The sequence below is a fragment of the Octopus sinensis genome, linkage group LG14, assembly GCF_006345805.1.
Source record: "Octopus sinensis linkage group LG14, ASM634580v1, whole genome shotgun sequence".
Taxonomy (NCBI): Eukaryota; Metazoa; Mollusca; class Cephalopoda; order Octopoda; family Octopodidae; genus Octopus; species Octopus sinensis.
The window spans coordinates 65,170,105-65,187,707 of NC_043010.1; the positions used below are offsets into that span (position 1 = coordinate 65,170,105).

A 17,603-nucleotide genomic window follows, 5' to 3' on the forward strand; every position below is an offset into this window, starting at 1 on the left:
CTCTCTCTCTCTCTCTGTTTCTCACACACGAGTCAAAGAGAGATCCTTTACACAATCGCATGTTTTTCAAGAAATTGCAGCATGCTCTCCTTGAAACGAGAATCTATTTTTTCTAACAAGTAGGAAGAAGACCAGAAAATTTAATCTATTGTAACCTATGATTACTGAACATACGGGATGGGTATAACTGGAATTCCTTTCTTGATAGGTCATGTATACATATATACATACAGACAGACAGCAGACACACACATATATGCATGCAAACGCCAAATGCTTGATGCACAGAAGGTATCAACCAAATACCTGATGCACAAAAGGGATACAGATGCTGAGAAGACAATAAAATGTGACAATAGGCTGCAGCGACGTATATCGGAAGCCATCAGAGTTACTACTATCTCCATTTGACAATTGGTGAAAGGGGTGTCACTCAATGTAACTTATATGGAAAGCACAATACTTTAGAAACACTTAGAGCGCTCACTTACCCAGATATTCAAGTCTAGTAGTATATAGTAGTATAATCTTTCAATAGTTTTACCACTATTATGTGCCTGCATAAGGGCGGCGAGCACACAAGGCAAAATGCTTAGCGGCATTTCCCCCGTCATTACCATTCTAAGTTCAAATTCCGCCCAAAGTTCAGTTTGCGTTTATCTTTTCGTGGTCAATAAAACAAGTACCAGTTGAGAATTATGGTAGAAGTAATCGATTTAACCTCCTCACCCGAACTTGGTGGCCTTGTGCCAAAGTTTGAAATAAATATTCTTTTATACTCTAGGCACAAGGACCGAAATTTGAGGTGAGAAGGCCAGTCGATTAGATTGACCCCAGTACGCAATAGGCACATAATTTATAGATCCCGAAAGGAGGAAAAGCAAAGTCAACCTGTGCGGAATTTGAACTCAGAACGTAAAGACGCGAAATACTGCTAAGCATTTCGCCCGGCGTGTAAGGGTTTCTGCCAGCCTACCGCCTTAGCTTCAAATAAATATCATTTCCAGTCTCATCACTGATTGATCTGTTTGAATGTGTAGGCGTTCCAGTGTACAGCCAGTTTAGCGATTTAAAGGACACACGGCAACTGTTCAATTCACTTTCCATGTATAATGTATACGTGCAAACGGTCGAGCGCGTGTGTGTGCATTATGTGTGTGTGTGTGTGTATGTGTATGTGTACAACTTTAATATAGATAGATTGATTGATAGATTAAACAGATAGTCTATCCATTACTGAGTCAGAATATACCTATCCTCAAAATGCGGTGCTTAACTTTGACTCGCTAAGTATTCGCTACTACCGTATCTATACATGCACACACACACACACACACACACCACACACACACACACACACACATATATATATATATATATATATATATATATATATATATAAAACTCTAGTTGTGTGAGTGTCTGTCCCCTTCGATTTAGATTCCTAACTACTCCCACATTTTGCGGTGCAGTTTAACCAAATTCGGGTATCTTATAGTCGTGATTCATATCGAGCCCGTCTGAGTATTAGCGCGCGTCTACGATGAGTCTACGATTTAAAAAATAATTTAACATCATTTTTCATTCCATTTTAATGCATAATTTTTCGTGTGTCGATGGCGGCGGAGTTGGCGTCCATGGTCACACCTGCACCTGTTTGCTTCTCCCCCTTCCCTCCCTCGTGAAGCTGTGGGGAAGGGAGTTTAAGGAAATCAACGTCGTAATGCGTTGTCAAGGAGACCAGCGTTCTTTTAGAACAACGACTTCATGGCTTGAAGACACCAAAACAGAAATGGCTAAGAAAGCCCGAATTGGCATCTATAAGGGAAGTAACTCTCTAAAAATGCTTATATAGTTATTTCCCTTACAAACCCGAGCAACGCCGGGCGATACTGCTAGTATATATATATATATATATATATAATATATATATATATATATATATTTCTCAATGTGCTCACTAAAAGGTATCATTCTGTATTCTGGGAATGCAATCTGTTGTCGATGCAGTGTGCATCTTTTTAAGTGATTTAGGTTGTTTGTAGCTTTTAATGATTTGGTGTATGTTTAGAATTACCTTTAATTGGGGTCCTTATGAAGTATTGGTAAATTCTGGGTGATGATGGTGAAGGCTTCTTTGTTTCTGGGGTTGAATGTAGATATGTAAGCTAGTATTTTCGGGGTAGGTGTGTTGTTGTGTTGAACTTTTCCTAAAGTTTCTATGTTGATTTCTGTTGCACGTCTGATCCCATCCTCTATGAGTTGAGCTGGGTAATGTCTATCAATTAGGGTGTTTTTGAGTTCTTGCAGTCTAAAGTTCCTGGTATTTTGTTCTGACACTATTGTGCATAAGGACCCCAAATTAAAGGAAATTCTAAACATACACCAAATCATTAAAAGCCACAAACAACCTAAATCACTTAAAAAGATTCTCACAAAGGCAAAATTGTCTTCTGAAATTACGGATGCAAAAGTAAAAAAATGTGGTAGATCGAACTGTGCAACATGTCCAAACCTGCTAGAAGGATCAGAATTCCTCTTTAAAGAGGGACAGATATTCAAGATCAAATCTAACTTTACTTGTGCCTCTGAAAACATAATTTATGTCATAAAATGCTCGGACTGCACCAAGACTACGTGGGATCCACGGGACTATCACTTAGACGTAGATGCACACTGCATCGACAACAGATTGCATTCCCAGAATACAGAATGATACCTTTTAGTGAGCGCATTGAGAAATGCGCAAAGCAACTACTACCACAATTTTTAATCTTTCCATTTTACCAATGTGCTATCGGATCATCAACACAAATTAGACTAAACAAGGAAACATTCTTCATTGAAAAGTACAAGCCCAGACTTAACCATCCCAACATACTGATACAGAGAAATTCACACCAAGGGAAAGGAAAAAAAATTTAAGCGATTATCTCCCTTACACCGGAAGAAATCACTCATTACCTCCCCTTATTTAGAACTCTTTTGAACATAAACATACCGATAACTCTATTCAACATAAACATAACGTCGCAAGAAATTTGAAAAGCTAAACGCGAAACCGGTCTTTCTTCTAAATTATGCCATTATAAGAGAAAAAATTTTTTTAATATTCTTCAGACATATTGACGCAAATATATATTTTTTAACATTTAAGCCTTCTGTAGTTTTTTCACTTTTTACTATTTTCTATATATTCAACCACGTGCTTTCACAAACAAACTTTCTTATCTATATATTAAACACGTGAGACCGAAAATGCCACAGAAGACCAACACCTCGGATAAAAATACAAATGAGGACATACTCAAAGAACTGAAAAGTATTAATACACAGCTCATTACCCCGAACAACAAAATCGAGGAATCAAACCTACTCTCCCGGGAAAGTAAAAGCAATGAAGATACAACTCGCTACACTGACCAGGTTAGTAAGGATTTGCAACTGTTATACACAACACTAAATTCAATTTTCATCAACAAATCCGAAAATAATAAACACACACCAAATGAAACACAGCAGGACATCATACGCACCCAAATTAACCCAGCAAAAAGAAAAATAGGAAACATTTGGAATACAAACCTGCACAACAGAAAACTCGCCTTCTGGAACATGATAACAAATTCCAACAAAGCAGATATATACGAGGGATGGATGAACTCAACACCAATTATCCTCCCACGCAAATTCCAGAAAAAATTAATTCCTAACGAGCCTGACGGACAGAGAACTATTAGGGAAAAGTCAGCTCTGTTCAATTTAAGATCAGAAATAGAGCTTCTAAGACTAAGGGCCTCCACAAATGAGGAAACATTTAAAAGCATTGACGAGGAGATGCACAATATAATACAGAAACATACCGAGGGACAACCCCTCTAAAATACATTAGATCATTAGAAGGATACCTGTGAAAAAGAAGAGAGAAATTCTCTCCTGCGCTGGGAGAAAAACATGGATTTCTTCCAAAAATATAGTTCAACTTTCAAAAATGAATTGGGTACAAATAATCCTTCCTTAAGAAAATTACAAAACATAAAAAAGAAAACCAAACAACAGGAAAGGAAAGAAAGGAGTCATGGAGGTGTTGCTATGTACATCCGGGAGGACGTCACACCCCAGGTCCTCTTGTCATACTCAAACTCGGTGTGTGACACACTAATTGTACATATTAGGCAACTTGATGTAGTTGTGTGTGCTACATATCGCCCTCCAGATGCCCCAAGCCATGAGGGCAAGTTTGAAGACTGCCTTATAAAAATAGAAGAAATTCTAACCACATTAGAACAACACATAGGTGTGCTTCTTATGGGAGACTTCAATCTGGCCAATGTCAGATGGCCCGAGGGCCTTTCTCTCCAGGAATGACAAGATGTGAACGAGGACAGGCGAGGTCCCTCCTGAACCTCATCAACACCCTGTACATGGAGCAGGTAATACTCCAACCAACCAGGGCAGGTAACACACTGGATTTCTGCTTCACAAATGACATGGATCTCATCCATAATGTGAAAGTGACACCGACACTACTCTCGGATCACAACATGATAGAGCTGACCATGTACGGGCCAAAAGAGAGCACGGACATGCAGCCTACAAGAAACCCTCAAAATCTTTCCAGCTTGAACTACCATAAAGCAAACTGGAAACAAATTGAGAAAGAGATCCTCAAACAAAACTGGCCTAAATGTCTCTCCTCGCCAGACATCGACGTGAAACTTCAACAATTCATGTCTGTAATGCAAGCCATATGCTACAAATGTGTCCCAGAGAGAAAGGCCACTGTACACAAGAACAAAATCCCCAGAGAGAGGAAAATTTTAATGAGACGGCGTACGAAATTTTCAAATCGCCTAAACAAACAGATTGAAAGCAGTGAAAAGTCCCGCCTAAAAATAAAACTGTTGGAAATCGAAAAATGTCTGCAACTCTCCCATGAAAAAGAAAGAGCAGACAAAGAAGCCTGGGCTATAGAAAACATAAAATCTAACCCCAGAGCTTTCTACAGGTATGCCAAAGAAACAGCTACAGTGCACTGTAGAATAGGGCCACTCCTCGAAAAGGATGGCACACTTACAGGAAAACCAATGAGGGTAAGTGAAATACTGAATGAGCAATTCAAGAGTGTTTTCACTCCACCCCTTGGGCATCTCCAAATCACCAATCCAACTGACTTTTTTACCACTGCAGATATAAAATCAGAGGCGGCGACGATAGATTACATCGATATAAAGGAAGACGATGTAACCAAGGCTATAGATGAAATGAAAACAGACTCAGCTACTGGCCCCGATGGATTCCCGGCAATCCTCCTAAAAGCATGTAAGAGAGCCCTAGCAAGACCACTGCAGTTCCTCTTTCAGAGCTTCCTTGCAGCTGGCAAACTTCCAGGAAAACTGAAGGAAGCTAAAATATGCCCCATTCATAAAGGAGGTAGCAGAGCGGAAGCCAAGAACTATAGACCTATCTCTCTGACCTCACACATCAGCAAGGTCATGGAACGAATAGTCAGAAGGAAGCTGATCACCTTCCTTGAAGAGAATGACTTGCTACCCGACACCCAACATGGTTTCCGACCAGGGAGAAGCTGTTTAACTCAGCTCCTACAACACTATGACTGGGTGCTGAAACGGCTGCTCAACCGCTCAAATGTGGAAGTGATATATCTCGACTTTGCAAAGGCCTTTGATAAAGTCGATCATGGAATGATATGTCACAAACTGCGTGATCTCAACATAGTTGGAAAACTGGGAGAATGGCTTCATGACTTTCTGAAGGATAGAAGTCAGGTGGTAGTAGCCAATGGGGCCACCTCCATTAACACACAAATAGTGAACGGTGTTCCGCAGGGCACTGTTCTGGGACCACTACTGTTCATAATGGCCCTCTCAGACATGCCCTCAGCCACGCAGAGAGCCACGATCACAAGTTATGCAGATGATACAAAAGTTTCACAGGCAATACAGAACCCTGAGGACACTAAACACCTGCAATGTGAGCTGGACGAAATATACAAGTGGGCTGAAAAGAATAGCATGCAGTTCAATGCTGGAAAGTTTCAAGCTTTATACTATCAGTATGCAAAACTGAATGCAATACCCAATGAATACACTGGACCCGGAGGGATTGCAATCCCAGAGGCACAATCAGTGCGTGACCTGGGTATTCACATGAGTGATGACGCGACCTTTCATGTACATGTTGCTAAACTGACAATGAAATGTAGACGGCTGGCTGGATGGATTCTTAGAACCTTTAGAACAAGAGAACAAGAAACCATGATGGTCCTCTGGAAGACACTTGTCCTAAGCCACTTTGACTATTGCTCTCAGCTATGGTCACCATCCAGTGTCAAGTTGATCACAGAACTTGAGGCGATCCAACGAAGCTACACGAAGAAGATAGCCTCTATGCAGAATGTAAGCTACTGGGAAAGACTCAAGAGTTTAAAATTATATTCCCTGGAGCGTAGGCGGGAAAGATATGCCATAATATACATCTGGAAGATCCTGGAGGGAAGTGTCCTGAACTTTGGCATCGAGAGTTACGCAAATGCCAGAACTGGGCGCCACTGCGTGGTGCCTAGGACTCCAAACCTGCCATCAAGATGTAGGACAAGATTCTGTGATAGCCTGGGCTTCCGAGGCCCACAGCTCTTCAATATCCTCCCGAAGAACCTGAGAAACCTGCATGGGGTGGATACAGATGTCTTTAAAATGAAGCTGGATCTCTTCCTGTCAGGTGTCCCAGATGAACCAACTTCACGGCAGGAGGGGCAGATGAGGGCAGCTGCATCGAACTCTCTCATGCACCAAATAGCAGTTGCTAGAAAGCCTCCATGAAGTGAAACCAAGTAGCAACACCAAATGGCGGTGCCCCAGCATGGCCACAGCTCATAAGCTGAAACTAGAATCAATCAATCAATCAATCAATCAATCACCCACGAACAACCCCCAACTATCCTCCACACACTAAAAACAGAAATCACCCACAACCAACCTTTGCAAACCACGCAAGACCTAACAGGGAACTAGCTGACAGACGACGCGTCTATGAAATAAATTACACCAAAAACAGAACACACCAACAACATCCTAATACCAGACCCAACCACCATACAGCACAAAACGACACTAGAATAAGAAATACACCACTCACAAGTCGCTACTACCCCATGAACCAAAATTACTGGCCCCACTGAACACAAGACAAACGCAAAAAAACACTATGTCAAGCAACATCCCACATACAAGCAGTTCGAAACAAAAATATTTCACATACAGAAATTTTACACACACCACAAACAAAAACAACCATAGATTCCCACACACACACAACGATCGGGGGCAACAATACCACCATTCCCCCGACCCAATATCACACAACCTCACAGACAACTCATACAAACAAAATTACACCCAACATTTTTTAGCCAGGGACCAGAGACACCAGGACACAGGCTGGAACCTAGTAATAAGGAAAAACCGAAGATAATCAATCTTTCAACCAAACCTCTTTCTAACATAAAAATTGACATCCTCTCAAAAGGGCTCAAATTTACACCAACTCCACGCAGAGCCAACCTAAATGAAATCAAGGATAATATAACAGAATTTTGCAGAAAATTAAGACTAGCAGAAGCATCAACCAGTTTCAATACTGAAGATGAATCACTAGTCAAGAACAAAAGTGAACACATCCCACACAGAGGAAGAAATAAAGATCTTGACGAATTCTGTAACCACATTGAGAACTTTCCCTACCATACTATACATAAACAGATAGTTAACTCAAATTTTAACACTACACAATGGAAAGAACTGATAGAACGTCAAAATGATGAGGATATAACCATTAAGGAAGTAGACAAGGGAAATGCAGTTGTAATAATGGATACATCATACTACAGAAATCTTGTAATTTCCTTGCTTGATGACGACCTACATTATGAAAAAATTACCAACTACACCCCACAAAAAATAATGAAAACTCTATCTTCACTAATTAAAACCCATGAAAAGGAACTAACAACCAAAGAGATTGACTTTCTAACAAACTTTAAATGCAAACCTAGCCTTTTCTATGGTCTGCCAAAAATTCATAAAAGTCGAATTATAAATGAAACCATTAAAAAATCACCAAAGACATACATACACACGCCTAACCCGGGTGTAGTTTTTTCACTTTTTACTATTTTCTATATATATATATATATATATATATTATATATATATATATAAGAAGTGTGTGTGTGCTTGAAGTGAGTATGGGCTTCCAGAAATGTTAAGTGACCAATCAGTGTGTGGCTTCACTAAATTACCTGAGTTGATTGGTGCTTGATTTACGCTTCACAGTTGTTGAACATGTCAAAAGACTTGTATTTTTACCTTGGCCAAAATAGTAATTGTTTCGTTATTTTTAGAAATGTTTTATTTTTTCACTCATTTCACTGCGGCCATGCTGTAGCACCACCCTTAGTCGAACAAATCGACTCCAGGGCTTATTCTTTGTAAGCTTAACACTTATTCTACCGCTCTCTTTTGCCGAACCGCTATGTTACGGGGACGTAGACACAACGGCATTGGTTGTCAAGAGATGGTGGGGTGACAAACATAGACACATACACACAAACACGCATACACACACAAACACACACACACACATACATATATATATACACGACGGGCTTCTTTCAATTTCCGTCTACTCACAAATCCACTCACAAACTTTTAGTCGGCTCGAGGCTATAGTAGAAGACACTTACCCAAGATGCCATATAGTGGGACTGAACCCGGAACTATGGGGTTGGTGAGCAAGCTACTTACCACACAGCCACTCCTGCGCCTAGTACGTCATTTTTTTCTTTAGAATTTTCGCGTAAACTTCTTTTGCAAATGGAGACAGTACGGAAACATTAGTCACTTATAATTAAAGATGCGTTACGGAAGTTTTTTTGTTTTCTCCTTTTCATTAGGTTATTTACACTTCGCCAAACCCATATGATGGTGTAATCACAGTGAAACTACACCTGAAGTATGCCGGCTTTAGCCTGAATCCTGACAGTGTTGATAGCCCAGCAGTCAGGCCGTGTGCTTCTCTGGAAATACCACAGCTTCACACCCAACCTTAGCCACTTGACCTATACCTTATATATATCATCATCATCATCATCATCATTTAGCGTCCGTTTTCCATGCTAGCATGGGTTGGACGGTTTAACTGGGGTCTGTGAAGCCGGAAGGCTTCATCAGGCCCAGTCAGATTTGGCAGTGTTTCTACGGCTGGATGCCCTTCCTAATGCCAACCACTCCGTGAGTGTAGTGGGTGCTTTTTACGTGCCACCGGCACGGGGGCCAGGCGAGGCTGGCAACGGACACGAGCGGATGGTGCTTTTACGTGCCAACGGCATATATATATATATGTGTGTGTGTGTGTGTGTGTGTGTGTGTGTGTGTGTGTTTGTGTGTGTATGTACAAGAGTTATAGTATAGAGTAGATACGGTGCGGGCTGCACATGGACCATAGCGGCAGGAACCTCAGAAGTGGTAAATATCCTAGCGAGGTGTATACCGCTGGCTTTTCTACAGACCAAGGATATCTTGATTAAATGAAAGTTTACATTGTCGCAAGGAGGTGCAGGTTAACGCATGGAAGATTCAATAAGAATATGTTTAAAGCACAATAGGAGAAGAGAATATAAATGTAGAGAGAAATAAGTACTAAAAGAAAAAAGAAATGAAATTATGAGGGAGTGAGAGGAATGAGGAATTTAAGCAAGGTTATTTTATCAGTAGGGCTGTTTTGGCTGAATCACAATAAATTCTCGGTAGGGTAGTCGTTTGCGAAATGAGATTCATAATTGGAGAACGAAAGAGCACTTCTCTCCTAACGTTGAAGCGATGTTAATTCCTCCTTTCCACAGTTTAATATTGTTTTCCCAGCCTTGGAAGCTTTTGAAATTTCTGTTTGCATCTGTACGTCAATCGTTTAAAATTCTTCTTCATTGCAATTTGTTCTTAGCCGTATTATTTGGGTTTCCTTTCAAAATTTGTCGAGAGCCATCTTTTCTCAAAGTTTTTGTTGTTGATGGAGTTCATTAGCGATATGTTTTATTTGTATGATAGTTTCTTTGGGCGGATGATCGGCTGAGCCATTTTCATTTATTTTTGCTTTGCCATTATTTTTAATGAACTTGCAAAAGGGAAATTTAATGGCTATGTGTTTTCGATTGCAGAGGTTTCTTGTTGCAGGTGAATGCTATTTTATTGTTCAGTTTTGGGGTTTTGTGTCAGCTTCTAGAGCATCACTGTTTCTATATATATGTATATATTTATATGTATGTATTCTTGCATGTATATGCTTATCTATATATGTATATAGAAACTCTTCTAAATCTACTTATATTGTCACGAAATTCTTGTTATTCCACGCGGTTAATGACGAAAAGGCAAAGAGAGGTTCCAACATCTACTTGTGGCTACTTCGTCACTTAACTTGGGGGAAATTATAATTTTCTAAAGAGTTACACACGCAATCGAATTACAGCTATAGGTTTGGGTAAACACACACACCCATACACACACGCGCGCGCGCACGCAACACATACATATTTGAACATACGCACATTTACATGCACGCACACAGAATTATACGTTGCTGACATATGTCACGGAATCTGTATAGATCCACTTAGAAATAAACTTGTACATCCGTGTATAGATACATTGAAATGGTATAGAGGGCCCTTAATAAGTAGGTATTTCCGTTCTTCCTCTTAGAGGGAGACAAAAACATAGCTATTGCATTGTTTTTCTCTATTCCGGATATGATTATTGAAAATGTTTATAGTTAATCAGAAACTTATCAGATTTGGTTACTCTTTTGGACATAGAAGTTGTGAGAAATGTCTGCGGTGAATGTAATCGTTTTCTGCTGTGGAATCTTATTGATACTTTCAACCAAACAGATTTCTACGTGTATGTTATTATTTTTCTTTTTTCTTTCTTTCTTTCTTTTTAATTACTGTCTCCATATATGTTGATTACATGATTTAGTGGTAATTAATGTATATCCTAATTATTTGATAATGTAGTTTTGATGTTTCGTGTTTTCTCTACGGAGCCTATCTATCTCTCTCTCTCTTCTCTCTCTTCCCTTCTCCCCCTCTTCTTATATATATATATATATGCACATATGTATACGCATGTACATATATACATAAATCCTTAAATCCTTAAATCCTTAAATTCCATATTTATATAAATTAAAATATGAACGTATATATATATATATATATACACACACACACAAACACATACATACAAACGCACATATACGTACATACATGTTGTAACAGACATATATCTGATTTGAAGCAACTATTTCAGCCTATACTTTCAAGTCGATAACTGCTTTTGAAGGAAATTAGTAGACACAACATATACTGAAATCCTTCTTGTGTACCTGTGTGTGTATGTATTTGCGCTTATGCGCATATATATACACATATATGCGTGTATGTGTGTGTGTGTGTGTGTGTGTGTGTGTGTGAATATATATATATGTGTGTGTATACGCCCTTTAACATCAGTTGGAAATTACTGGAACCTTGTGAACTCTATTGCAATGGAACAAGACTGTGTAAATTGTGTATGGCAGATATATATATTATTCTCATGAACTCACATGAGCCAGGAGGCTACCTGAACACCAGCGCGGAAGCCGTGGGGAGTTGTCCACGTTTTCGGAAATTTTTACTTCAAACTTGGAAAACCTAGCTACCAAGCGAAGGAAGACAACTCGCCCGACCATAATTTTTTAAGAGGAATATTTCTTCAACTATCACCGGCGTTCTTGTGTTTAAAAAACATTCTTTGCAGTGAATGGTTATCGTTTATAAAAACTGAAGAAATGTCTAGTCCACGCTAGATATTAAACCAATGGGGCTTTTTTTCTAAGCTATTACGTTACACATACAAATGTATATGCGTGTGTGCGTGTTTATATACACTCACGCACACAGACACAGATAGATAGATAATTAGATAGATAGATAGATAGATAGATAGATAGATAGATAGATAGATAGATGGATAGATAGATAGATAGATAGATAGATAGATAGATAGATAGATAGATAGATAGATAGATAGATAAATAGATAGATAAATAGATAGATAGTTAGATAGACAGATAGAAGGAGAAAGAGAGAAGGCGAGAGAGATAGGTATACATACATATATGAATAAATTGTTTCTGTGTGTGTGTATGTGTGTGAGCGTGTGTATTTATCTGTGAACCTGTTTGTAAGACTATCAGCGTTTTCACCGGCTCAAAAAAATGCGTTTTCTCTGTGTTTATGTCCCCTGTCCTAGCGTTGCCATAACATAATATCGCTACAATATGTACATGATTTAAAAAAAGGAAAAACATACAAGAAAATACTAGAGTTTGGTATACATATTTATAAACCCCGTTACAGCGGTGCACCAGTAAGTATAGTTACAATTTAGTGAAAATGTAAATACATATGCCTTTGTATATATAACATAATATAATATATATGGATATGTATACACACACTCACATATGTATATATACTAGAAGGAAAAATGCGAGCAAGAAATAAACAGGGAAATAACATGTAACAAAAACATCTTTAAATGATTATTGGGGAGCATATTCACCATCTACTTCAATTACTGCTTCCAATTAAAAAATTGCAGCTGAGATAAAATTTGAATGGGTTGCAAATTAAATAAAATATTCAAAGAAGACAAGCTATTCAATACTGATCGACCATCTTTCAGTCAAGTAGTAGGTCAAAAATAAAAGAAAAAGCTTAAAATGCTACAGCTAAATTTAAAATTCGATTCATGATTCTTTATTTATTATTAAGACAATTTTATAAAGATGATCTTTATTTTCTTTTAATATATTTAACTGCATGAAAGTAAAGTAAAATAATTTTGCCGAAAATAAAACCAAGAACATATTTAATTATTTAAATAGGCTTAAGTTTACTATAGTCAAACATTTAGATTATTTTTCTTACGGCTGCTTCTTAATAGGGACACTACTGCAGCTTTGCAGTTTTTGCACCAACTTTTGACTGCTTAAAGTAGCGTAACTTTTTTCTATCAAACATCTTTCAACGAGATATTCACCCAAAGATTTTACTCATCGATTTTTTAAAAAAAGTACAATTGAAGTACAGTTTTGCTTTTCAAATGATTGAGAAATTACGAATCTAAGTAAATATCAGGCATTACTCTCCCATTTTTGGGCCTACATTTTTTATTATAACTTTCTCTCCTCTGAACCAGAATTCGATTATTTTATGTCAAAATGTAGCTTACTACTAGTCCATCATAGTGCAGAAACCGAATTAATATTGAGCTTATCTGAATTAGGGGCAAAGAAATTGGATTGGCCGCGAGTGAGTAAAGGTTGGAAACAACAAATTATCACTTTTTCTAAACTATCACTTTTTTCCAAATATTTTTTAAAGAGATTTTCCCCAAAAAAGATTCTACTCATTGAGTTCTCTTAAAAATATATTAAATATAGTTTACTTTTGAAACACCTGACATATTTTGATTTTAGGCATCACTTACCAAGTTTGTGGCTACTTAAAAGCTGCATGACATTTTTCTATCAAATATCTTTTAAAGAGGTGTCAGCAAAATTCTTTCATCGAATTCTTTCCAAAAGATATAACTGAAGTGAAGTTTGCTTTACAAATAACCGAGAAGTTGCCAGTCAAATAAAATATCAGGCGTCACTCTCCCATATTTGGCCCTACTGTTTTATTACAACAGTTTTTCTACTCAACCAAGCTTCGATTTTTTAATGTCAAAATGTAGATTGCCACTGGCTTATCATAATGCAAAAACCGATTTAAGATTGAGCTAAAATTGTATTAGGGGTAAAGCGTCAAAATAGCTGCGAATGAGTAAAAGTTGACCTTAAGAATATTCTTCACAAACCGTTTATCTCTGTTTATTTTCTTATATTCCTCTCTGTTGAAGAGCGTAGGCTCGAAACGTAAAAGTCGGTTTCATTTTTCCCGAGCGTCAAATTAAATAAACAGCTTGTTGTTCATACACCGGTCTCCGTCTTCTGGTTTTCTATAAATTTCAACTATATATATATATATATAGATAGATAGATATAGATAGATAGATAGATAGATAGATGATAGATAGATAGATAGATAGATAGATAGATAGATATAGATAGATAGATAGATCGGATTGTTTCATGTATGTTCCATTATATGTTCACTTGAATACTTTCAGAAACACAGATTCATTATAATGTTTGCTTTTTTTAAAATTCACTGTAGTTGATGGTTTTTGCAACGGTATTTTTATAAATAATAAACAGAAGTGGATCCAACACAATACTCTGAGCGACATCACAAATGTTTTTTGCTTGTCTAGAGTAAATTGCATCAATCAGAGTATATAGTCTTATGTTTTTCAGTAAATATTAAATCAACTGACACCGGTGTGGGATAAAGTTTCTAGCAGAATGTTATGGCCTACTCTATCGAATGTTTTACTGAAGTCAAGATAAATGACAGCAGCATTGAAACCTCTATCGCGATATTTAGATTGTCATACATTATCTGATTTCAACAGTCTCTGCAAAAATGAAGGCTATGCTGGTTTTCGTGTATTTATGGACACAGGCGTGGATGTCATATATTCATATACTCATATATGTATGTATTCACGTATGTAAATATTCGGTAGATACTCCGAAATTTTGTGTATACAGATATATATATATATATATATATATATATATATATATAATATATATATATATACATACACATATATAATAGAATATAAGAATAGAATCCCAGTAATGATTTTTATCAGATTTTTATATCACCATGCTATAAAAAATTTACTAAGTTGAACAGTATATTTATTTTAGTATGCTTTAGGTAGCAGGATGAGAATAGAAGATATTATTTTGAGTCCGTTTGTTTGAAGAAGATGTTGATCTCAATTTCAGTATCTGTTCTTATGATCAAGATGTGCAGGAGGTGTAATTGTTTGTGGCTGTATCCCATTGTAAATTGGATATTGTGATTAAGTTGTTAAATTCTAAGAGTTGCTAAAAGTTATATGATCACAGAATGAAACAATCACCCAGGTAGTATTTTCAGTTGGTTAGTAAGTATTTTTGGAAGTTGTCTCCAAATTTCAGCCTAGCGTGCTCCTATATTTCGACTTCCAAATATGCCATGACAAAGTTAGCAAAAGTAGGGTTTACTATCGTTTTCATCGCCGTGCCCATGTTGTGTCTATGGATCTTCTCGTTGAAGTTGAAGAAGTTGTTCTGTGGGATGAATTTTATTCCTTCAATGATGAATTCTTTTCCGATTCAGTCAGGAAGGTATTCTAGGAATTTTTTCAGCCAGAACTTTTTGGCTTGTATTTCGCTTTCGTAAGGGATCTAAGTGTAGAAGTTTATTACATCGAATGAAACCAGAAGGGAGTTTTTGCTGGTTTTGTTCGGGAGATGGTTTAAAAGGTCCAGATCATTCCTTATAAAACTCGGTAATTGTTGGAGAATAAGTTTTAGGAGGACGTCAATAGGGTCTGTGTCTGTGGTTGCATTTGGGATCTCTCGGATGTAGAATTTTCCTGAATAAAGTTGTTTATTTGTTACAGGCTTCCTTTATGGCTTCCCTTTTGTAGATTTTTGGAAGCCCTTAAAAGTTGCTGGATTTGCAACTTTCAGTCCTCATCGATTATTTCTAATGCTACTGAATTTTGTGCATTTAAACAAGATGAGCCATATTTGTTATGCTATTGAATGTTGGGAACATTTAAATCATTTGAGATTATTGAATTTTGTAAGAATTAAATCATTTAAACACGTTTTTCTACTTTACAATTTTAATTTTTTACCATTGATGAACAAACAATTGTTGAAACTAGATTAGTGTTTATGTAAATAAATTTATTTAAAAACAATTACAAGTTTTTCAAATTCAGGTGCATTTTCAACATCAAATTCTCATACATACATATATACATACATACATACCGGTCATTTCCGCTCCACCGGTCACTCCTTGCAACACCTATCTGTGTTCGGTTTGTCCTTACACAGAGGCCATCCGGATTCCCGTTTGCGCCGTGAACAGGAATTAATCTTCTCTCTTCGCTCTTATACGCCATTTGGTCTCAACTCTCCCCCCCTCCTCATCTAACCCCACTCTCCCCCCTCCTCACCTATCCTTTCTCCCCCCGACCCCTACTTCTTCAGTCCTTCATCCTTTCACCCCTACTCCCCTTCCCTTCTTCCCTCTTTCTCCCTCCCTCTTCCCCTTCCCTCTGCTCCCTCACTCCCTCTCTCCCCTTCTCTCTCCCCCTCTCCCTCTTTCCTCCTTCATCCCCCTCCTCCCTTTCCTTCTCCCCATCCTCTCCTCATCCCCCTTTCTCCTCCCCCTCCTCTTCCCCTCCCCCTCTTCTCCCCCTCCCCCTCTTCTCCTCACTACACCACATGACTTTACACATCACATCACATATGATGTGCCATACTAATACACACACCAACTAATACATACTAATACGTACTAATACATACTAGTACATACTAATACTTACACCAACCCTATACATACACACGTCCAGACCCCGCATACGCACTTATACTCTCACACACACACACACACACACCTATACATACCAATACGTACTAATACATACTAATACATACTAATACATACACCAACCCCATACATACGCACGTCCAGACCAATCCTACGCACTAATACTCTCTCATACACACACACACACACACACACACCCTTATACATACTAATACATACACCAACCCTATACATACACACATCCAGACCCCTCCCACGCACATTTAGCTGGTCCCTCAACCCTTTTATCAACCCTATTATCTCCCCTTATTTCGCTCTCGCGTCTCATGTTTGATCTTTGACCTCTGGCCGAAATCAGATCGCCATGTTGATTCGTTAGCTACTGCACGCATTTTGTTTCTCTCCTTCTTTCTGTGTTTTTCTCTCTCTGTGTATCTTTCTGTTGAAGAGCGTAGGCTCGAAACGTTAAAGACTTGTTTTATTTATATTTCCTGAGCGCCATACTAATACAATTGTTCGTTTGTTTTCCACCTGCCTTCGTCTTTTGTTTATTTTCATAAAGCTTCCCGTTATATATACATATATATGTATATATACATATATATATATGTATATAAATATATATATATATATATAACATCAAATTCTCATACATACATATACATATATATATATACATAAAGATATATATATATATAATATATATATATATATAATATATATATATATATATATGTGTGTGTGTGTGTGTGTGTGTGTGGTATGATCAATGAGTATCCGGACTGTTGTCATAGTGACGAAGCTAAAGCACGCAGAGTGAAGCCGCTGCGCATGCGCTCTAAGATTTAATATTGTAGCTCACTTCCCTTCTTTGCAGCAGTGCTTGGAAGGAGAAAATTGAGCAGAGAATCTGGGCTAAAGTTTGTGAAAAGCTTAGCGATACCTGCTAAGAGGGTTACGCAAA

General features: G+C 37.8%; 1 protein-coding gene across 1 annotated transcript in view; it reads left to right on the forward strand.

Annotated features, from left to right (window-relative positions):
• Nucleotides 1-17,603, forward strand: part of LOC115219497 (receptor-type tyrosine-protein phosphatase T) — a 102,720-nt gene that overhangs the window by 74,796 nt on the left and 10,321 nt on the right. The window lies entirely within an intron of this gene.